At 42.0% G+C, this 12,087-nt stretch overlaps 1 protein-coding gene across 2 annotated transcripts in view; it reads right to left on the minus strand.

Moving 5' to 3' along the window:
- The window catches only part of AKAP12 (A-kinase anchoring protein 12), a 130,047-nt gene that overhangs the window by 40,027 nt on the left and 77,933 nt on the right, over nucleotides 1–12,087 (minus strand). The gene's annotated exons all lie outside the window — the stretch shown is intronic.

Consider the following 12,087-nt stretch of genomic DNA (forward strand, 5'->3'; position numbering starts at 1 on the left):
CATTCTTTCAAAAAGCATCTGTCCCTGGGCCAATACAATTAGTGTGCTTATATAAGAACAGGTGGTGTCCTAATGCATGATCACTGAATATTAAATAGTCCTATTAAAAATGAATGTAAGTGGTGCTGGCTTAGTCTTTCTATTCTGTTGCTACTCAGACAATTAGAGCTTTTTATTTCTATTCCTTTCCTCTTTGTGTAGTATCATAATCTGATAAGCCTTATCCATGAATACAGATGTAACTAAAAAAAAAAATCCACCCATTAGTACTTTCCAAACTAGACCCTCATAGCCACCTTGTGTAATTGCAACAATAATACCTTTTGTCATCAGCAGTGAAGAAACTGATCAGTCATATTTGAGTAATACATCCTTCCTCTTTCATTTTAATAAAGATGTGATTTTATTCTTTACCTGTGATTTTTTTACTTTACTGAAATTGGAAATAAGGGGATACTTATGAGATTGATCCTTCTTATCCCAGCTAAATTACTCATTATAAGTATTTTCTAGCCAGTCCAGTTTTCAGCTGGTCCATCTTTATCTGATATGGATAAAGACATTCAGTGCCCTATAGTTCATATTTTTCTTTTCAGCATCCAGCAGCCTTCCACTTTGGCGTCTGCCGCTGAATTCCACAGCTCAGAAACAGTGCCCATATTCGAAAGGACCTGAAAGGGACAAACACAGAGGCTCTGGAGCAAAACGAGTGGGAAAGCCAAAAAAATAAAAAAAAACTTCTTCCCCAAGGGTAACAGGTTGAAGGCCCCTAACACAGTGACACAAAACAGGGTTTATGAGAGCATCACAGTAAGCTGCATGCTTGGTGTAACGTGACATCATGATCACCTCCTTGTCTGATATCCACAAAGTCAGAGGCCACCTTATTTCTAGAGATAGCAAAATGGTTAACATCTACTTTTCACATTTTCAAAATTAAAGGAAAAAATAATTGTTTTCAAGGAAAAAAAATAAGCTTTCCCCACTAACAGGGCATTCTTCAAAAAAAAAAAAAGTTCAATTTTTTCAGTCAATCAGTGGTTTTAATTGAATGCTTACTGTGTGCAGATCACTGTACTAAGCGTTTGGGAAAGTACAATATAGACTTGGTAGACATGACCCCTGCCCACAAGATAGGCATGATCTACTTTTCCCTGGTATTTCTTAGGCTTTGAAGCTCAAAACTCATTTTCTTGTTTCCCTTTAGGCCAGGAGAGCAAGATGTGGTTCTGATTCCAAATTTAGTGTTTAAGAATACACTAATTTGTATAGATTTTCTTTGAAAATCTATTTCTATACCCTATGTGTAATTTGGGGCATTAGCAAGAAAGAGTATTAGGTTGCTGCCCCAGGTCCCCCCCGCCAGCGCCTCCACCACATACACAGGGTACATTTGACTCCTCAGAAATTGGTCAAACAATTTTTCAACTCTTGGAAAAAGACTTAAGACTTAAAATATCATTGGAAAGCCTAGTTTACAAAACTCAACATTTTCGGGGCAATGGAAGTGATTTCCCCAAACCCCAGAATTTGAGCTGTGAAGGTAAAGCCATTTTCTTCACCCTACACAGATATAAAGGCATCGAGGAGTCCTAACTAGATCCTACCCTTTTCTCAAAGATGAGAGGTGTACAGGAGGTTGAGTCTTGTCAAAGTAGCAGTGGGCTCTGTTCAATCTGTCAGGACTATGGTGGGCCTGATTCTCCATTTCAATTCTCCCAAAGTGAAAATAGTCTCATCTTAAATCTCCATTTGGGGTATGGGGCAACCAGGATCATCGTTCCCACTACAGACGTGAGGGGGAAAAACAGGTAAATCTTTGTTTCCTGTCACAATGATTCTTCTCTTTCCTCCATTCAGAACCAAGTCTACAAATCAGTATTTCTTTATGGTATTTCCTAAGCACTTACCATGTGCCAGACACTTTACTAAGCACTGGGGTAGATATTAGATAATCAGGTTGGATATAGTCTTAATCTACATTTTACAGATGAGGTAACTGAGGCACAGAAGTGAAGTGACTTGCCCAAGGACATTGCAGACAAGTGGCAGAGCTGGGATTGGAACAGGTCCTTCTGACTCCCAGGCCCATGCTTTATCCACTAGGCCAAGCTATTTCTCTCAAAAGATACTGGACTGCATGCTGTCTCAACACTACTGCATATTATTTTATGCTTATTTCTTCCCAGCAATGCTACGGTACTATGTATTCACACAGTAAATCTTTAGTAATTATCACCAGTTTTAATCTGATCACGTAGTTTCACCAGATTAGTAAAATTTTCAAACTTAGTTCTAAATCATTGATTTGGGATACCTCATGGAATGTTAAAAAAAACATAGGGAAGAAAACCCATGATTACCAAGTCATAAGCAAAAAATAACAGATCAAAAAGTACACTATACCAAATACATTTTATATATATATATATATATTTTTTTTAACACAAAGCATAGCTACTTTGTATGAAAATCAAAATCACTATATTGTTAGTGGATATCAGCATTTCACTTATTCATTTGCATGCCGTAGCAAATTGCTATTGGATGTTGGGATTATAGGAGAATGTTTAGAATCAGAAACAAAAACTTGGCTTATTTTAGGATTTCTAACACCTGGAACTCTTCGGGCCCAAACTGACAGTTAATAGGACTGGTTGATTGAACTTTTAATTAATCATTCTTTTCATATGCAAGATTCTCCAAATCCTGCTATGAGAGTTTTATCTTACTTTTATCATTAGATAAATTACCTTTGTGATAAGGCATTGTTACCAGACTTTTTATGGGTTGTTGAGTGTCATGGTATGTGAAACCCTCCTGAATAGCTGGTAACTAGCCAAAGCACTCCAAGCTAGTATAAGGAAAATTTTCCATACATAAGGAAAAGTTCCTTGAGGGGGCTACCTAGGACTAAAATATTTACAAATATGAGTAGATATTCAATTCTTTCATATCAAATTATATAGAAGCAATTTGGCTTAGTGGAAAGACCCTGGGAGTCCGAGGACCTGGGTTCTAATCCCAGGGCTGCCACACATCTGCTGTGTGCCCTGGCCAAGTCACCGAACTTTTCTGTATCTCAAATACTTCATCTAGAAAATGGGGATTAAATCCAAGTCCCTCCTACTCAGAATGTGAGCCCCATGTGGGACAGGGACTGTGTTCAACCTGATGAACCTGTATCTACCCCAGCACTTAGAACAGTGCTTGGCAATAGTAAGCACTTAGTACTGTAGTTATTATTGATAATATCAGGCACAGTCCCTGCCCCACATGGAGCTCACAATAAAAGTAGGAGGAGAAACAGGTTTTGAATCTCCATTTCACAGATAAGGAAAATTGAGGTACAGAAGAGTTAGGTGTTTTGCCCAAGATCACACAGCAAGTAAATGGCAGAGCCGGTTTTAGAACCCAAGTCTTCTGACCCACAGACCGGTGCCCTAGGTCACACGAGAAGCAGCGTGGCTCAGTGGAAAGAGCACGGGCTTTGGAGTCAGGGCTCATGAGTTCGAATCCCAGCTCTGCCACTTGTCGGCTGTGTGACTGTGGGCAAGTCACTTAACTTCTCTGGGCCTCAGTTCCCTCATCTGTAAAATGGGGATTAAGACTGTGAGCCCCACGTGGGACAACCTGATTCCCCTATGTCTACCCCAGCGCTTAGAACAGTGCTCGGCACATAGTAAGCGCTTAACAAATACCAACATTATTATTATTATTATGAGAAACTTTCTTATTCCTTTTCTACTTCTTCGTCGCAGTTGAATACAACTGATACAAGAGGAAGTGTTCATAGCCCAGGGAAATTTAAAGAACAGCAGCATTTTCTGGAGCCACTGGGTTCTTTCTGCTCTGCCAGTCCCACATTTGACTTGTTAGCCTTTTTCAAGATATGACTTCACTTTCAGTATTTCAAAACTACTGCAGCCCTGAGGAAAATGAAGAGATATTAGTGGGTGATCCATAACCTTTAAGATAGCAAAGCCTGGTTGCGGTTTAGGGAATGAGATTTGGGATAATGGGAACTTGAGGATTACTTTTAGATGCCTTCTGGCAGAAGTAGGTGTATTTTTAAAAATTTCCCTTCACTGGAGTTTGCTTAGTCAAAATAATTCTACCATTAAGTTTAAATAAGGATAAGCGGATCAATTTTCCAAAGTTTCAAAACAGACCGCCTTTAAAAGTGAGGCCACGTTTGTTCTTGGGAGAAGCTGTATTTCTTTAAGAGATAAAATCAAGGAAGAATTTATACCAGAGATTTGTCAGTGACATAAGTGATATCATAGCAGTATTACTAAAAACATTGTAGCAGATGACCGAGGGAATGAATTAAAATCAGTTCCCAGAAATTGCTTAAAAGTTTTCTAAAGTTCAAGGCCCATTTTTCCCCCCATTTTCAAAACTACAAAACAGGATACAGCTTGAGAAAAAGAGTCATATGAAACAACTGAAAGCTGATCTGTACTTCACCCAACACAAAAAAGCCTCCCTCTCCATTCTTTGTCTAACTACAAGTCATAATTGACAGCATTTCTCACTTAGTTGCACACAGAGGGTAGTGTCTGATTGCTCGTTTCCAAGCAACACCTGGACAACCAATGGTGAACTCCAGTCAAACACAGTGTATTGAAGAGTATCCAGCTTTTTAAGTCCAAGCTACAATAAAAGAAAAGGGGAGTTCTTGTTTAAGCCCTTCCACAGTGCTTCATTACCCAGGAGGTGAATCACTACTTTGCAGCTTTCAGTGGATATAATTATTCAGGGGCTTTAGTGGATAGATTTTTCAAGATATTCTAGTACACACTAGAAAATATAAATAAAAATTTCCACACATAAATGTTGATCTGCATGAAAATGCTAAATTGCCCTCAAAATTATTAAAAGCAGAAAAAGAACATAAGAGATCAGGAACGAAGTTTGACGTCATTTAATGCTATCAAAGGAAGATATTAAGGAGCCGTGGAACAGCTTCTCAAATATAATAATTAAGACATGTCCACTTCAGTCTAAGAACATTAGCCAAACCGAACAAAGGACAGTGGGAGACGTCTGCTGCATCCACACAGAATGGTTAAAATTAAACTTCAGAAATCTCCTCCAACTAAAAAACAGATTCTCTGTCATGTAACCTGACCCAATGCACATAGTGCTGGGCTCATCTTGCAGCAATATTTTGGGGGGTTTTCCCCCCACACTTGAGAAGGTCTTAAATAGCTATTTTGACAAAAATAGAGGACCTGGGATTTTATTGCCAGTCCATTAAAAAGAAAAAAAAGATCCCAAAGGAATGGTGGCTTTCATAAACCATTTTATCAATAATCAAAGCTGCCAGGAAACAGCATGAGGATGCATTTTGTGCCTCTATTGAACTCACACTAAGTTGTAGGAGCAGGGAACATTACATATCAAAAATATTCCGAGTAATAATATCTTAACTGATCCAGTAGAAAGGTTACCCCATACTTTATCAATTTGATTGAAGAGTTAAAATGAGGACTTAAGTATATTGAAAATAAGATATACAGTAAGAGAATTAATAGTATTAATAATACCAATTAATAGTATTGGTATTATTATAGTATTCCTTGACCTCTCTGCTGCCTTTGACACTGTCGACATCACCTCCTCCTCCATACCTTATCTCACCTTGGCTTCACGGACTCTGTCCTCTCCTGGTTCTCCTCTTACCTCTCTGGCCGATCATTCTCGGTCTCCTACGCTGGAGCCTCCTCCCCCTCCCATCCTTTAACTGTTGGAGTTCCTCAAGGGTCAGTTCTTGGCCCTCTTCTGTTCTCCATTTACACTCACTCCCTCGGTGAACTCATCCGCTCTCACGGCTTTGACTACCATCTCTACGCAGATGACACGCAGATCTACATCTCCGCCCCTGTCCTCTCCCCCTCCCTTCAGGCTCGCATCTCCTCCCGCCTCCGGGACGTCTCCACCTGGATGTCGGCCCGCCACCTAAAACTCAACATGAGCAAGACTGAGCTCCTCATCTTCCCTCCCAAACCCGGTCCTCTCCCAGACTTCCCTATCACCGTGGATGGCACGACCATCCTTCCCGTCTCTCGGGCCCGCAATCTCGGTGTCATCCTTGACTCGTCCCTCTCGTTCACCCCACACATCCTATCCGTTACCGAGACCTGCCGGTTTCACCTCTACAATATCGCCAAGATCCGCCCTTTCCTCTCCACCCAAACGGCTACCTTACTATTACGGGCTCTCGTTATATCCCGGCTAGACTACTGTGTCAGCCTTCTCTCTCACCTCCCTTCCTCCTCTCTCGCCCCGCTCCGGTCTATTCTTCACTCCGCTGCCCGGCTCATCTTCCTACAGAAACGATCTGGGCACGTCACTCCCCTTCTTAAACAACTCCAGTGGTTGCCTATCGACCTCCGCTCCAAACAAAAACTCCTCACTCTAGGCTTCAAGGCTCTCCATCACCTTGCCCCTTCCTACCTCTCCTCCCTTCTCTCTTTCTACCGCCCACCCCGCACGCTCCGCTCCTCCGCCGCCCACCTCCTCGCCGTCCCTCGGTCTCGCCTATCCCGCCGTCGACCCCTGGGTCACGTCCTCCCGCGGTCCTGGAACGCCCTCCCTCCTCACCTCCGCCAAACTGATTCTCTTTCCCTCTTCAAAACCTTATTTAAAAATCACCTCCTCCAAGAGGCCTTCCCAGACTGACCTCCTCTTCCCCCTCTACTCCCTCTGCCATCCCCCCTTTACGTCTCCGCAGCTAAAGCCTCATTTTCCCCTTTTCCCTCTGCTCCTCCACCTCTCCCTTCCCATCCCCACAGCACTGTACTTGTCCGCTCAACTGTATATATTTTCGTTACCCTATTTATTTTGTTAATGAATTGTACATCGCCTTGATTCTATTTAGTTGCCATTGTTTTTACGAGATGTTCTTCCCCTTGACTCTATTTATTGCCATTTTTCTTGTCTGTCCGTCTCCCCCGATTAGACTGTAAGCCCGTCAAACTGCAGGGACTGTCTCTATCTGTTGCCGACTTGTTCATCCCAAGCGCTTAGTACAGTGCTCTGTACATAGTAAGCGCTCAATAAATACTATTGAATGAATGAATGAATAGTATTTAATGAGCACTCTAAACTTTTGAGAGTACAGTAGTTTGTAGACACAATCCCTGTTCATAAGGAGCTAGGAGTCTAAAGGTGGAGACAGACATTAAATTAAGTTACAGAGAAGGAAAATGTATTAAACTTCCTTGGAGCTGAGGATGGGGGTGAATAAAGTGCTTAAGGGGTACAGATCAAATGGTGTTGGCAAACAGGAGGAAATGAGTGAGGGGGAGTGATTTTAGCAGGATTTTGAAGATGGGGAGAAAGGTTAACTGTTGAGTATAAAGGGGGAGGGTGTTCAGGCCAGAAAGAGGGGGCACGGGGATTGATATGAAGACACTCTAGATTAGGGTAGTCTGTATGGGATTGTTAGAGTGAATTAAGTGGTTGGATTGCAGTAGATCAGCAAGGAAGGGTAGGAGGAGGATAAAGAGCTGATGGAGAGCCTTAAAGTTGATGGTAAGAAAGTTTCTGTTTGAGGTGGAAGCTGCATGGGCTACTGGATAAAGCTCGGGCCTAGGAGTCAGGACATGGGTTCTAATCGCTGCTCTGCCACTTGTCGGCTGTGTGACCTTGGGCAAGCCACAACTTCTCTGTGCTTCAGGTACCTCACCTGTAAAATGGGGATTAATGCTGTGAGCTCCACATGGGACAAGGCCGGAGTCCAACCTGATAGGTTTCTATCTACCCCAGAGTTTAGAACAGTCCTTAACACATAGTAAGCATTTAAATACCATAATAGTAAATTATTGGAGGTTTCTGAGGACAGGATAGATCTGAACTGAAGTTCAGGTCGGGAGTGGGGCAGGAAGAGACTGTGAAAGGGCAGCCTGAGATATAGGAGGAGAGCCAGGAGAGGACTTGTCAGCGAAGCAAATTTATTTTGTTAATGAGATGTACATCCCCTTCATTCTATTTATTGCTATTGTTTTTGTCTGTCTCCCCGATTAGACTGTAAGCCTGTCATTGGGCAGGGATTGTCTCTCTCTGTTGTTGAATTGTACATTCCAAGTGCTTAATACAGTGCCCTGCACATAGTAAGTGCTCAATAAATACTATTGAATGAATGAAGCCAAGGTTGGATAGAGTTAAGAAAAACGTCTAGGTCTATAATGTCAAAGTCATTTGAGAAGTTGAGAAGGATTAGAATGGAGTAGAGGTCATTGGATTTGGCAAGAAGGAGGGCATTGGTGACCTTAGAGAAGGTGGATTCTGTGGAATGAAGGGGCCAGAACCAGATTGGGGGTGGGGAGGAGTGTCAAGGAGAGAGTATGAGGAGAGGAAGTTGGGGCAGCAGGTGTAAATAACTTGCCTGAGGAGTTTGGAAGGGAATTGAGATGAAGTGATAACTGCCCAGTACTTTGAAAATATACATTGTTCTTGTTCTCCTTTCCTTCTAGAATGTCTTAAATTTTTAGCTAAAGGCTTAAATAAATATTTGGGGGAAAAAAAGTAAAATAATGTAGTCACTAGATGCTGCAAAACTTTTCTTCACAATAGTAGAAGATAAGCTTTAGAACAGGCAGGTGGCCCCTCACTGGGGAATCATTGAAAGACTGCTTTTGTATTTCCAACTTTAGAACCCTTTGCTGAGTTTTCTGGATTATAGTCAACTTGTCCTCTTCCCCAGTGTACATGACAGCCTTTGCTCCTAGTGAGTTCCTGTGTTCTTAGTCATGGTATGCTTGAAAAACTGGGGAAGTAGAAGAAGAGGTTGTAACCACTTTACTTAATTCTTTGTTGAGTGACAAAGATGCACCCAAGAAATTCTTTACGATTTTTTACCTCCTTCTTCTGAACCACATTTAGTTAATGCCACCTTTGAATAGATTTCTAACAAAGGGTAAATTTTCCACCTTTGGGTTAAATCAGGCAAACTGAGGGGCTCTGTACCAGATCTGTGTTTATTGATACAGATATTGATATTGTCAGAATAATTATCAGTGGCATTTTCCTGAGCACAGAGCATTGAACTAGGCACTTTGGAGAGCATGTTACAGTAGAGATGGTAGACATGTTCCCTGTCCACAGTGAGCTTAAAGTCTAGAGGGGGAGGCATACATTAATATAATTCCTAAATGTGTACATAAATGCTTTGGGCTGAATAATCTGAGTCATATCTTATCTGCCAAAATTTAAAAGTACATTCTTTCCTGAAATCTTGAATAATGTTTCCAAGTTATTCCCTTCTTGAGTGGGGGGTGACGGGGACAAGGTTCTCGTTCAACTAACTCAAGTCACTTGGGCAAACACACCAAACAGTTGGTGTGAAGACCTTCTTACTAATGCTAAAGGAAATTGGAATTTGTTCCATGTTGATGGATTAAGATTAGTTTTGATATAGGTAGTAAAAGAAAAGCATAAGAAATAGATCTTGAATTCCACAGTAAACACCCAGTAAAAATGTTGATGATCATCCTGCTGCAAAGGAAAACTCTCTCTTTGGTTAAGTGAGGGAGGATAATGTAGTGTCTCCCTCTTCCCCAATGCAGAGCAGGAAATAGTCCATGGACTGAAGTACTGAGCCCTCCACCTTCCATCAGTGACTCCAGGTCACCTGACAATGTTGAAGAGAACTAACTTCTCTGTGCCTCAGTTACCTCATCTATAAAATGGGGATTAAGACTGTGAGCCTCACGTGGGACAACCTGATGACCCTGTATCTACCCCAGCGCTTAGAACAGTGCTCTGCACATAGTAAGCGCTTAACAAATACCAACATTATTATTATTACAGGGAAAAGAGAGAGCCAGTTGTTGGAACCTTAAGCAGTTAGGAAGGGGATAGTTTGGGGGAGAAAAAAAGTTTCCAACTCTTCTTCATGCCTCTGGAAGAAAAAGACAAACTGAGGAGAATGGAGCACCTTCCCTCTCTTTGTCTGTATGTCCTTACCTTCACTCTGAAGAAACCTGAGGGGAAAAATTCCAGGAGTTTTTTCACAGGGACAAAACCTGGTCTTCAAGAATTAAGTAACCACTGTGCTATCTCTTCAGGCATCTAATGAAACAGGCATCTAAAGGAACATAGGACAGCAAAAACAACCAAAAACAACCAAAAAAACCCAACATAGTATGCCTCCAGTTGGCCAAAATGAATTTTATGACTGGCAGATGGGGATATGGGGGGGGGGGGGGGGATAATCAGCAAAAAGCTTACTGGGTTTTATTTTTTCTTTCTGAAATTTGGGAGCAAAATTGGGTTTACGTTTTAAAAATGGTTCTCCAATCTAGTAGATCCCTGGAAAAGGTACCTGAAAAAGAAATCAGCCTTAATGCTATTTACCTGTGGTAGAGAGGTGAATGGGAGATACTAGGACAGGGGTGTTTAGTGTGTAGGAGCACTTTGTGGCTGGGAGTTTGCCGCAGGCTAAAGCCAGAGGTTGGGGGTGAGGGGTTGGGTGGGAAGCAGATGGCTCTGCACTTTTGCAAACTGCATTCTTCTCTAGCTTCCTGCCCCCAGGAGCTGTTCCTTCTATGTCAGTTTAACATGAGAGGCTGCAGAGAGAAAATAATCTTTCATAAGGCCATGCTGGAGAATGTCCTGGATGCTGCTTTAAGCTTGACTTTACAGAAAAAGCCCTCTACTGCCCATAGTTATTAGGGAAACTTATGGAACAGAAGACTCAGTTTCACAAAATACCAAGGAGCTAATATCTTCTGGCTTGCTCTCTTTTTTTAATGGTATTTGTTAAGTGCTTACTAGGTGCCAGGCACTGTATTAAGCACTGGGATAAATACAAGATAGGTTAGACACAGTCCCTGTCCCACATAGGACTCACAAGCTTAATCCCCATTTTACAGATGAGGTAACAGGCACAGTAAAGTGACTTGCCCAAGTGCCCAAAGCCCACGATCTTTCCACTAGACCATGCTGCAGTGATTTGATCTGCAAAAAACCTTCTGATGCATTTCCCAAGCTTTAAGCCAGGAAGGAAACTCCAACTTCTATTCCCTATTTGTGAGGTTCCAGGACCCAGAAACAAGGGGTTACCCCTCCTGCTTGGGCAGGGTGGGGGCCTTTAATAATGATGATGATGGTCTTTGTTAATCACTTACTGTGTGCCAAGCACTGTTCTAAGTGTTGGGGGAGATACAAGGCAATCAGGTTGTCAATCTTAAACCCTATTTTCCAGATGAGGTAACTGAGGCACAGAGAAGTTAAGTGACTTGTCCAAAGTCACACGGCTGATAAGTGGCGGAGCTGGGATTAGAACCCATGACTTCTGACTCCCAAGCCCGTGCTCTTTCCACTAAGCCACACAGATTCAGAAACAAAAGTTTAGGGATCCCCAGTTAGGGGTCATAGTAGCAACGCAGGATTGACAGCGCTACATCAGAACAGCCAGGCACAGGATCTGCCCACGTTTCAAGTCTCCCCCAAAATAGGAACTGAAGAAAAAAAGGCAGAGGCAAACCTCTGTGAAGGTTTTCATGGGAATGTGTTTCCTATGTAGAAACTTGGGTTATATTTGCCTTAAAACAGACCCTTGAGATATTAGAAACAGTAGGAGACAGTAGCCTAACTCGGGGAAGGGAAGCCATAGGTGGAGCCGCTGCCATACTAACCATTTGAATATGTCAAATGCTGACAGACGCTGCCATGTGTGCTCTAGCAGTGCCTAGGCACAGATGACTATGTGTATTTCTCACTTTACACTGCGTCCTTGTGAAACCCGCAGTTCCTACTGACTTCAAAAGGAGCTCCATGCTTGAATCAGCACTGCGGGGATTGAGCAAGATGAGAAACAGGCCCCTTATATCAGAATTAAGTGTCTCTTCCAGTCCAGCTATTTACTTTCATAGCATTAACTCTAAACTCTGCAACTGCCACTACATTTTGAAAGGGGAAAAAAAAACATTTCCTTTTAAGGTTGTGTAACTATACCTTAAAAGGCCCCGTAAGATCAAATCATTTTTGAAAGTTAACAGCTTTTAAACTATGCATTGAACTCACCCCACTGCCTGGCAGTTTACCAAAAGACCAGTTATAAGAAAGGAGTAGCAG

Source organism: Ornithorhynchus anatinus, chromosome 2 (assembly GCF_004115215.2).
Source record: "Ornithorhynchus anatinus isolate Pmale09 chromosome 2, mOrnAna1.pri.v4, whole genome shotgun sequence".
Classification (NCBI taxonomy): domain Eukaryota; kingdom Metazoa; phylum Chordata; class Mammalia; order Monotremata; family Ornithorhynchidae; genus Ornithorhynchus; species Ornithorhynchus anatinus.